A 12074-nucleotide genomic window follows, 5' to 3' on the forward strand; every position below is an offset into this window, starting at 1 on the left:
TGTAAGGACAAGCCCAGCAGCTACAGGCCAGTCAGTTTAACCTCGATGGTGGGAAAGCTTTTCGAAATGATAATTTGGGACAAAATGAACAGTCCCTTGGACAAATGTGGATTAATTAAGGAAAGCCAACACGGATTTGTTAAAGGCAAATTGTGTTTAACTAACTTGCTTATGTTTTTTGATAAGATAACAGATAGGGTTGATGAGGGTAATGTGGTTAATGTGGTGCACACGCACTTCTAAAAGGCATTTGATAAAGTATCCCATAACAAGCTCGTCAGCAAAGTTAAACGTCATGGAATAAATGGGACATGAGCAGCATGGATACGAAATTGGCTGAGTGGCAGGAAACAGAATAGTTGTGAATGGTTCTTTTTCGGACTGGAGGAAGGTATATAATGGGGTTCCCCAGGGGTCAGCGTTGGGATCCCCGCTTTTCTTGATTGTCATGCTGGGTCCCCACCTGACAAGAATGAGGCACATTAATTTTGTCATGAACATTGATTTTAAACTGATACTGGAGTGAAGAAAGGACTTGTTAAACAGATCAGCCGTGGCTGGAAAAGACATTTTCATATTAACAGACAGTGATTGGAAGGACAAAGGACCATTCCCTGACACATTCAACCCACAATGGACCTTGATCACTACGTATTGTAAGAGGAGCATTCCAGAGACTGCCAAGGTGATTCAATCCAAGACATGGGCAGACCAGTTAGTCACATGACTAACTTGCTTGACAACCTGGGTTTTTCTGAATTGTACAAACAGTTTGAACTCACAGAGTGACTGTTTGCTCCTGGACCGAGAAGATCTCTCTCCTGTCCACTCCCATCTCTTTCTCACAAGCCTCTGAATCCACTAAAGACACATGAACCCCAAGAGAGAAAAGTCTCCTACGGCGAACAAGGTTTCAGAAGAATACGGGCCCCAATGAAAAGCAAGATCTACCTACAATCAAGGACTCTACAGTGAGCTCGAAGATCTGTAACAAAAACTGTACAGCTATCGCCTCAAAGTTTTCCACTTTATTTTTCTTCTGCTCCTTTCTGTCTCTATTTGCATGTGTATGTCGTATATTGTCATGTACCCGTACGTGTCAACCAAATTAGAGTTTAAGTTTAATAAATTTAAACTTTTCTTCTTTAAACCTAAGAAAACCTGTTTGTTCTGGTTTCTTTGCCTTATAATTGGAAAGCAGTGAACAAGGATTCACCAAGGGGGAGTTAAAAATATGGTGTATTTAAAATTAAACCCTGTTACGGTAAGACCAGGTGAAGGTTGAAAGGGAACCCTAGACCGCTTTCTCACCTGGTCGTTAATAATATATATTAATGACCTGGACTTGGGTGTACAAGGCACAATTTAAAAATTTGCAGATGACACAAAACTTGGAAGTATTATAAACACTGAGGAGGATAGCAATAAATTTCAAGTAGACATAGGCAGGCTGGTGGAATGGACGGACAAGTGGCAGGTGAAATTTAATGCAGAAAAATGTGAAATGATTTATTTTGGTAGGAAGAATGAGGAGCGGCAATATAAAGGGTACAATTCTAAAGGGGGTGCAGGAGCAGAGGGACCTGGGGGTATACTTGCTCAAATTATTGAAGGTTGCAGGGCAGGTTGAGAAAGCAGTTAATAAAGCAAATGGGATGCTGGGCTTTATAAATAGGAGCATAGAGTACAAAAACAAAGAAGTCATGATAAACCAGTATAAAACACTGGTTCGGCCTCAATTGAAGTATTGCGTCCAGTTCTGGGCACCACACTTACAGAAGGATGTGAAGGCATTAGAGAGGGTGCAGAAAAGATTCACAGGAATGGTGCCAGGGTTGAGGAACTTCAGTTACGTGGATAGGTTGGTCAAGCTGTGTCAGTTCTCCTCGGAGAAGAGAAGATTAAGAGAAGATTTGGTAGTGGTGTTCAAAATCATGAGGGCTCTGGACATGGTGGATAGGGAGAAACTGTTCCCGTTGGCTAAAGGATTCTGAACCAGAGGACACCAATTTAAGGGGATTGGGAAAAGAAGTAACAGCACAATGAGGAAAAACCTTTTTGCACAGCGAGTGGTTGGGATCTGGAATGCACTGCCTGAGTGTGATGGAGGCAGATTCAATTGAGGCCTTCAAAAGAGAACTGGATAATTAACTGAAGAGAAAAAATTTGCAGGGCTAAGGGGAAAAGACAGGGAGTGGGACTAGGTGAGTTGCTCTTGCAGACAGCCAACAAGGACACAACAGACCGAATAGCCTCTTTCTGTGCTGTAACAATTCTATGATTATCCTTTTTGTTATTTAATCACTCCTGCCCACCATACAATCGCAGACCTTCCCCGCTGTCCTTTCCTCAGCCTCCACCGTTTTCTCCCAGGCTCTGTGCAGTTTATCAGCAGATGGAACAGTAACATAGTGGTAACGTTACTGAACTAGTAATCCAGAGGCCTGGACTAATACTCCAGCGACATGAGTTCAAACCCAACCATGGTAGCTGGGGGAAATTTAAATTCAATTAATAAATCTGTAATTAAAAAGATAGTCTCAGTTTTGATGGCTCCGAAACTATCCGATTGTTGTTAAACCCCATCTGATTCTAATGTACTAATGCCTTTCGGGGGAGGAAATCTGCCATCCTTACCTGGTTTGGCCTATATTCCCAGATCAAGAGCCACAGCAATATGATTGACACATAACTGCCCTCTAAAATGGCCTTCAGAAAATGTTAATAAGAATAAAAAATCGAATGGATAACCTGGTATTGTACAAGGCACATCCTGCCCAGTTGACCCTTCAAAGTCCTCACACTAACAGCTGGGAACTAGTGCCAAAGTTGGGAGAGCTGTCCCACAGACTAGTCAAGCAACAGCCTGACATATTCACTGAATCATACCTTTCAGCCAATATCCCAGACTCCTCTATTATGCCCTGTCCCAGTGGCTGGACAGAATCAGCAGAGATGGCGGCACAGTGGTATACAATTGAGAGGGAGTGGCCCTGTGAGTCCTCAAAATTGACCCTTCGTTCTAGATTCTCCAACAAGAGGAAACATCCTTTCCACATCCAGCCTGTCAAGATGCCACAGGATCTCATATGTTTCAATTAAGTCGCCTCTTACTCTTCTAAACTCCAGCGGATACAAACCTAGCCTATTCAACCTTTCCTCATAAGACAACCTGCCCATTCCAGGTATTTGTCCAGTAAACCTTCTCCGAACTGCTTTCAACAAATTTACATACTTCCTTAAATAAGGAGACCAATAATGTACACAGTACTCCAGTTGTGGTTTCACCAATGCCCTGTATAACTGAAGAATAACCTCCCTACTTTTGTATTCAATTCCCCTCACAATAAACAATAAGATTCTATTAGCTTTCTTAATTACTTGCTGAACTTGCATATCAACCTTTTTGAGATTCATGCACTAGAACACCCAGATTCGTCTGCATCTCAGAGCTCTGCAATCTCTCCCCATTGAGATAATATGCTTCATTTTTATTCTTCCTGCCAAAATGGACAATTTCAGATTTTCCCACATTATGCTCCATTTGCCAGGTCGTTGTTCACTCACTTAACCTATCTATATCCCTTTGTAGCCTCCTGATATCCTCTTCACACCTTACTTTCCTACCTATCTTTGTGTCATCAACAAAATTAACAAACATATATAAATTGTAAAAAGTTGAGACCCCAGTACTGATCCTTGTAGCACACCACTCATTATACCTTGCAAACCAGAAAATGATCCATTTCTGTCTACTCTCTGTTTCCTGTTAGCTAGTCAATCTTCTATCCATGCCAACATGTTACCCTTACACCATGAGCTTTTATTTTCTGCAATAACTTTTGATGTGGCACCTTATCAAATGCATTCTGAAAATCTAAGTACAGTACATCCACCGGTCCCCCTTTATTCACGCACGTTACTTCTTCAAAGAACTCCAATAAATTGATTAAACATGATTTCCCTTTCAAAATAATGTTGAAAGTGCCCTGCTATAATGATTTAATAATAGCTTCTAACATTTTCCCTTTGACAGATGTTTACATCAGACCAGTGGGAGTCATTCAAAAAGGAAATAGTGAGAGTTCAGGGCCAACATGTTCCCGTAAAGGTGAAGGGTAGGACCAACAAGTCCAGGGAATCCTGGATGTCAAGGGATATAGAGGATTGGATCAGGAAAAAAAAGGAGGCTTATGGCAGATTCAAAGCGCTGAAAATAGCATAGACCCTAGTGGAGTAGAGAAAGTGTAGGGAGGGGTACTTAAAAAAGTAATTAGGAGAGTGAAGAGGGTACATGGAAAAACACTGGCGGGCAAGGTAAAGGAAAATCCCAAGGCGTTTTATAAGTATATTAAGGGAAAGAGGATAACCAGGGAAAGAATAGGGCCCATTAGGGACCAAAGTGGCAATCTGTGTGTGGAGCCAGAGCACATAGGTGAGGTTTTAAATGATTACTTTTCATCTGTGTTCACTATGGAGAAGGACGATGTAGGTGTAGAGATCAGGGAGAGGGACTGTGATATACTTGAACAAATTAGCATTGAAAGGGAGGAGGTATGAGCTGTTTTAGCGGGCTTAAAAGTGGATAAATCCCCAGGCCCAGATGAGATGTATCCCACGCAGTTATGTGAGGCGAGGGAGAAGATAGCAGGAGCTTTAACACAAATTTTCAAATCCTCTCTGGCCATAGGAGAGGTACCAGAGGACTGGAGGACAGCGAATGTGGTACCATTATTCAAGAAGGGTAGCAGGGATCGACCAGGTAATTACAGGCTAGTGAGTCTAACATCAATGGTAGGGAAACTATTGGCAAACATTCTGAGGGACAGAATTAATCTCCACTTGGAGAGGCAGAGATTAATCAGGGATAGTCAGCATGGCTTTGTCAGGGGTGATCGTGGCAAACAAACTTGATTGAATTTTTCGAGGAGGTGACTAGATGTATAGATGAGGATAAGGTGGTTGATGTAGTCTACATGGACTTCAGTAAGGCTTTTGATAAGGTCCTGCATGGGAGACTGGTTAGGAAGGTAAGAACCCATGGGATCCAGGGCAATTTTGCAAATTGGATCCAAAATTGGCTTAGTGGCAGGAGGCAGAGGTGATGGTTGAGGGTTGTTTTTGCAATTGGAAGCCTGTGACCAGTGGTGTACCCAAGGAATCGGTGCTGGGACCCTTGCTGTTTGTAGTATACATTAATGAGTTAGACATGAATATAGGAGGTATGATCAGTAAGTTCGCAGATGACATGAAAATTGGTGGTGTCGTAAATAGTGAGGAGGAAAGCCTTAGATTACAGGACGATATAGATGGGCTTAAAAGATGGGCAGAGCAGTGGCAAATGGAATTTAATCCTGAGAAGTGTGAGGTGACACCTTTTGGGAGGACTAACAAGGCAAGGGAATATACAATGGATGGTAGGACCCTAGGAAGTACAAAGGGTTAGAGGGATCTTGGTGTACTTGTCCATAGATCACTGAAGGCAGCAGCTCAGGCAGATAAGGTGGTTAGGAAGGCATATGGGATACTTGCCTTTATTAGCCGAGGCATAGAATATAAGAGCAGGAAGGTTATGATGGAGCTGTATAAAATGCTAGTTAGGCCACAGCTGGAGTACTATGTACAGTTCTGGTCACCGCACTGTAGGAAGGATGTGATTGTACTGGAGAGGGTGCAGAGGAGATTCACCAGGATGTTGCCTGGGCTGGAGCATTTCAGCTATGAAGAGAGACTGAATAGGCTACGGTCGTTTTCCTTAGAGCAGAGAAGGCTGAGGGGGGACCTGATTGAGGTATACAAAATTATGAGGAGCATTGATAGGTTAGATAGGAAGAAACTTTTTCCCTTATAGGAGGGATCAATAACCAGGGGGCATAGATTTAAGGTAAGGGGCAGGAGGTTTAGAGGGGACTTGAGGAAACATTTTTTCACCCAGAGGGTGGTTGGAATCTGGAACACACTGCCTGAAGGGATGGTAGAGGCAAGAACCCTCACAACATTTAAGAAGTATTTAGATGAGCACTTGAAATGCCATAGCATACAAGGCTACAGGCCAAGTGCTGGAAAATGGGATTAGAAGATTTAGGTGCTTGGGGCCAAAGGGCCTGTTTCTGTGCTGTATAACTCTATGACTCTATGAGATGTTAAGCTAACTGGTCTGTAGTTTCCTGCTTTCTGTCTCCCTTCCCTTTTAAATAAATAAACAGAACAAAGCTCTGCAGTCCTGCCACATCCAATTTCAAATGGTGATGGACAAAAAACAACTAACTGGAGGAGGAGGCTCCACAAACATCTCTATCCTCAATGATGGAAGAGCCCAGCACATCAATGCAAAAGACAAGGCTGAAGCATTTGAAACCACCTTCAGCCAAAAGTGCCTTGTGCATGATCCACCTCGGCCTCCTCCTGCGCTCCCCAGCATCACAGATGTCAGTCTTAAGCCAATTCGATTCACTCCACGTAATATCAAGAAATGGCTGAAGGCACTGGATACAGCAAAGGCTATGGTCTTTCATCCCGGCTGTAGTTTTGAAGAACTTTGTGCCAGAACTAGCTGCACCCCTAGCTGTTTTCCAGTGTAGCTACAGCACCTGTATCGACCTAAGTGGAAAATTGTCCATGCAGGTCCTGTCTACAAAAAGGTCAAATCCAATCCAGCTGATTATCGCTCCATCAGTCTACTCTCAATCAGCAAAGTTTTGGAAGGTGTCGTCAACAGTGCTATCAAGTGGCACTTAGGCAGCAATAACCTGCTCGTTGATGCTCAGTTTGAGTTCCTCCAGGGCTACTTGGCTCCAGATCTCAGTACAGCCTCGGTACAAACATGGACAAAAGAGCTGAATTCCAGAGATGAAGTGAGAGTGACTGCTCTTGACATCAAGGCAGCATTTCTCTGAGTGTGGCATCAAGGAGCCCTAGGAAAATTGAAATAAATGGGAATAGAGGGAAAACTCTCCACTGGTTGGAGTCATACCTAGTGTTACTACCGCTCAGGACAAAGCCCCCAATCAAAATATATGATTCTGATTGCAGTGGGAGCAACGCACTGTCAATTCAGTCCCATTGCTCCACAGGTCGCATTATATTTCTTTAAGCATTCCAAATTGAAGAAGAAAAGCAGCCAAATTGAACAATCTATTAAATCCCGAATGAAGCGAACCAAACCAGGTAAGATTAGATATCAACAAATTAACTATTTACTAAAAAATACTAAAATTTAAACACTATTGATAAACCAATATCTAAAAACCTTATAACTTCTTATTTAAAAATCTATCTCCTGCATTTGCATACATGTACTCGATTTTAAATTAACTGACCAAAAAAGTAGAAAAAAAAGTCATTGCAGATTACATTCCTGACAAATGGAGTTTTCCAGTACAGCACAGTCAAAGCTCACTGGCAGTCTTCCAAGACCTGATGAAACTGAAGGCCCTTCCAAAGATAGGAATTCAGCAGTTCAGTTCGGCAGTTGTAGCATAAACTGTCCCTTCAGTGATAAACACAGCAATACTGATACTTTGTTAAGAGGGAAAAGCCCTTCCTATTTTTCTTAGGGAATCAATTCGTCTTGTTACCTTGTAGAATCTTCTTGAGAGAGAAATAACAGCTGTTTCCCCTTCAGATTAAATTGTCTCTCAGGAGAGCTCTCAACAGACTTCCTTCAATTGCTGGAACAGTCTGTCTCTGTCCAAACCAGTTTTTTGCCAGCTAGTTTTCAAAGTCAAAACAGCTATGTTGAATCTGACACCTCTCTCTGTGTGGCTGGTGCTTGGAAACCAGAATGCACTTTGGCTCACTGTCTCCAGAGAGTTGTAAAGATGCACTGATCTCTTTACACTCCTAAAAGTGCACCGCAATATTTCTGAGAGAAAAAATAACACTGGACTGTGACACTAGCATAAAGGAAGATGGTTGTTGTTGTTGGAGGCCAATCATTTCTGCCCCAGGACATCACTGCAGGAACTCCTCAGGGTAGTGTCCTAGGCCCAACCATCTTCAACTGCTTCATCAATGACTTTCACTCCATCATAAGAAGTGGAGATGTTTGTTGACAATTGCACTGTGTTCAGTACCATCTGCAACTCCTCAGATACTGAAGCAGTCTGTACCTACATTACCTACATGCAGTAAGATGTGGACAACATTCAGGTTTGGGCTGATAAGTGGCACATAAATTTGCACCATACAAGTGCCAGGCGATGACAATCTCCAACAAGAGTATCTAACCATCTTCACTTGATGATCAACTCCATTAACATCGCTGAATCACCCATCAAAATCCTAGGGGTTACCATTGACCAGAAACTGAACTGGAGCAGCCATATAAATACTGTGGCTCCAATATGTTAGAGGCTGGGAATTATGCAGCGAGTAACTCTCTTCCTGACTCCTCAAAGCCTGTCCACCATCTACAAGGCACAAATCAGGAATGTGATGGAATACTGTCCATGTGTCTGGATGAGTGCAGCTCCAAGAACACTCAAGAAGCTCAACACCATCCAGGACAAAGCAGCCTGCTTGTTCGGCACCCCATCCACCACCTTAAACATTCTACCACCGACACACGGTAGCAGCAGTGTGTACCATATACAATATGCACCACAGCAACTTGCCAAGGCTCCTTTGACAGCACCTTCCAAACCTGTGATCTCTATCACCTGCAAAAACAAGTACAGCAGATGCATGGGAACACCACCACCTGCAAGTTCCCCTCCAAGTCACACACCATCCTGGCTTGGAAATGTATCATCATTTCTTACTGTCACTGGGTTAATATCCTGGAACTCCCCCCACACCCCGCCCCACCCAAACAGCTCTGTGGGTGTACATTCATCACATGGACTAGTGGTTCAAGTCAGCAGCTCACCACCACCTTCTCAAGGGCAATAAATTCTGGCCTTGCCAGCAATGCTCACATCCCACAAAACAGAACCCTAAACTTTTAAATTTGTTGCTCTCCACAGATGCTGCCTAACTTGCTGACTGCTTCTGCCATTTTGTTTTAACAGTCATAAGTACCTGTAAAAACCACCTCTGCAAAATCTCTCATACACTTAGTGCAGCAGTACAACATAAGTACATTTTTTTTATTCATTCACGGGATGTGGGCGTCGCTGGCCAGACCAGCATTTATTGCCTATCCCTAATTGCCCTTGAGAAGGTGGTGGTGAGCTGCCTTCTTGAACCGCTGCAGGCCATGTGGGGTAAGTACACCCACAGTGCTGTTAGGGAGTTCCAGGATTTTGACCCAGCGACAGTGAAGTAACGGCAATACAGTTCCAAGTCAGGGTGGTGTGTGACTTGGAGGGGAACTTGCAGGTGGTGGTGTTCCCATGTATTTGCTGCCCTTGTCCTAGTTGGTAGAGGTTGCGGGTTTGGAAGGTGCTGTCGAAGGAGCCTTGGTGCATTGCATCTTGTAGATGGTGCACACTGCTGCCACCGTGCGTCGGTGGTGGAGGGAGTGAATGTTTGTAGATGGGGTGCCAATCAAGCGGGCCGCTTTGTCCTGGATGGTGTCGAGCTTCTTGAGTGTTGTTGGAGCTGCACCCATCCAGGCAAGTGGAGAGTATTCCATCACACTCCTGACTTGTGCCTTGTAGATTGTGGACAGGCTTTGGGGAGTCAGGAGGTGAGTTACTCGCCGCAGGATTCCTAGCCTCTGACCTGCTCTTGTAGCCACGGTATTTATATGGCTACTCCAGTTCAGTTTTCGGTCAATGGTAGCCCCTAGTATGTTGATAGTGGGGGATTTAGCGATAGTAATGCCGTTGAATGTCAAGGGGAGATGGTTACATTCTCTTTTGTTGGAGATGGTCATTGCCTGGCACTTATGTGGCGCAAATGTTACTTGCCATTTATCAGCCCAAACCTGGATATTGTCCAGGTCTTGCTGTATTTCTACGCAGACTGCTACAGTATCTGAGGAGTTGCGAATGGTGCTGAACATTGTGCAATCATCAGCGAACATCCCCACTTCTGACCTTATGACTGAAGGAAGGTCATTGATGAAGTAGCTGAAGATGTTTGCGCCCAGGACACTACCCTGAGGTACTCCTGCAGTGATGTCCTGGAGCTCAGATGATTGACCTCCAACAACCACAACCATCTTCCTTTGCGCTAGGTATGACTCCAGCCAGCGGAGGGTTTCCCCCGATTCCCATTGACCTCAGTTTTGCTAGGGCACCTTGATGCCATACTCGAAATGCTGCCTTGATGTCAAGGGCAGTCATTCTCACCTCACGAGTTCAGCTCTTTTGTCCATGTTTGAACCAAGGCTGTAATGAGGTTAGGAGCTGAGTGGCCGTCAAAGCGCCACCCCTTATAGCGGCTGTCACATACTGCAGGCAATTTGTGTTCACATCAGCTAGAAATGATGGGTTACTGGTCTCAATTGGGAGCATAGTTTCTCTGGCACAAATGGGGTGCGTCATTTTTTGAAAGTAAACAAGGTTTGATCACAGGAGTCGTTTATTTCTGTGCATGCTTCAACTCTTGGGGGTTGAAGAATGACTGGATAACTGTAGACTTATTGTTTGAAGTATTTGGTAGAAATCTTGGGAAGTTGAAGGGCTTTATATAAACAGATGCATATGTTGTGTGGGAAGGAAGAACCGGCAACTTTATTGAAAGCTCTAGGATCTCACTTGTGCTTTCCTTCTCTGGCAGCAGGTTTTTCTGTACCATTTCTCCATGTGCCATAGGTTGAGGATTTAAGTGTAGGAAAAAGATATCCAGTTATTTTTTTTTAAAAATTCATTCATGGGATGTGGGCGACGCTGGCCAGGCCAGCACTTATTGCCCATCCCTAATTGCCATCGAGAAGGTGGTGAGCTGCTTTCTTGAACCGCTGCAGTCCTTTTGGGGTAGGTACACCCACGGTGCTGTTAGGAAGGGAGTTCCAGGATTTTGACCCAGCAACGGTTGAAGGAACGGCAATGTAGTTCCAAGTCAGGATATTGAGAGACTTGGAGCGGAACTTGCAGGTGGTGCTGCCCTTGTGCTTCTAGTTGGTAGAGGGAACAGGTTTGGAAGGTGCTGTCTAAGGAGCCTTGGTGCATTGCTGCAGTGCAGCTTGCAGATGGTACACACTGCTGCCACTGTGCGTTGGTGGTGGAGGGAGTGAATGTTTGCAGATAGGGTGCCAACCAAGCGGGCTGATTTGCCCTGGATGGTGTCAAGCTGCACCCAGCTGGGTGGTTTGCTTGGTTTTATCTTCGATTTTTCTGGTGTAATTTTGATAGAACTGAGCAGCTTGCTAGGCCATTGCAGTAGATAGTTAAGTGTTAACCAAATTACTAAGAACTTGGTGACATCCATGAGCCAGCTAAAGCTAAATTACCTCCCCTGAAGAGCATTAGTGAACAAAATCTTTAAAACAATGCAGCAGATTTAGAATTAGAGACTAGATTTCTTAATTGAATTTAAATTCTGGCAGCTACCATAGCGGGATCTGGATTACAAATCCATTATTACCACTATATGACGTCCCAGCCACTCCTACTGCCATCCGATCTAAATGTGACAAACAGGCCTTTTAACAGGTGCTGACATTTTTTGGGAGATGAATTCCAGTGGAGTTTTTGGTGGCAGATTTGAGGCAGTAGCCTTTAAAGGAAACATTCTTTGTTTCGCAGCTCAAAGTGAAGAATAGGGGGAAAATCCAGGCCCATGAGATCTAGTTCGTAGAGAATTCAATAATACAATATGGATTGTAAAGGCTTTAAAATCTATTAATACCTGTAAGAACTGAGCTAAAAATATTTAATCAACCCATTTCCAGGAATAGATCGAAATGGTTTGAATTTATTCAACACAAAAATCCAAATTATTACGTCTTTGGTCAGATGTCCAGATCTCAGCTGGAGAACTTGTGCTAAAACTATTTTAACTCAGTATAAATTCTTTTACTTAATCTAGTCCCTCTCCCAAACATTATAAAGACTTTGGTTTTGAGAGCAGGATGGTAGCTGGACTACGTCACAGATTTGGTATATTAGGATTTACAAAAAGAAAAAAAATGTACTACTGCAGCTGTTCGGTGAATCCCTTTCAAAGTTGCAGTAGCAATCTGT

The sequence above is a fragment of the Heterodontus francisci genome, chromosome 26, assembly GCF_036365525.1.
Source record: "Heterodontus francisci isolate sHetFra1 chromosome 26, sHetFra1.hap1, whole genome shotgun sequence".
In the NCBI taxonomy this organism is placed as follows: Eukaryota; Metazoa; Chordata; class Chondrichthyes; order Heterodontiformes; family Heterodontidae; genus Heterodontus; species Heterodontus francisci.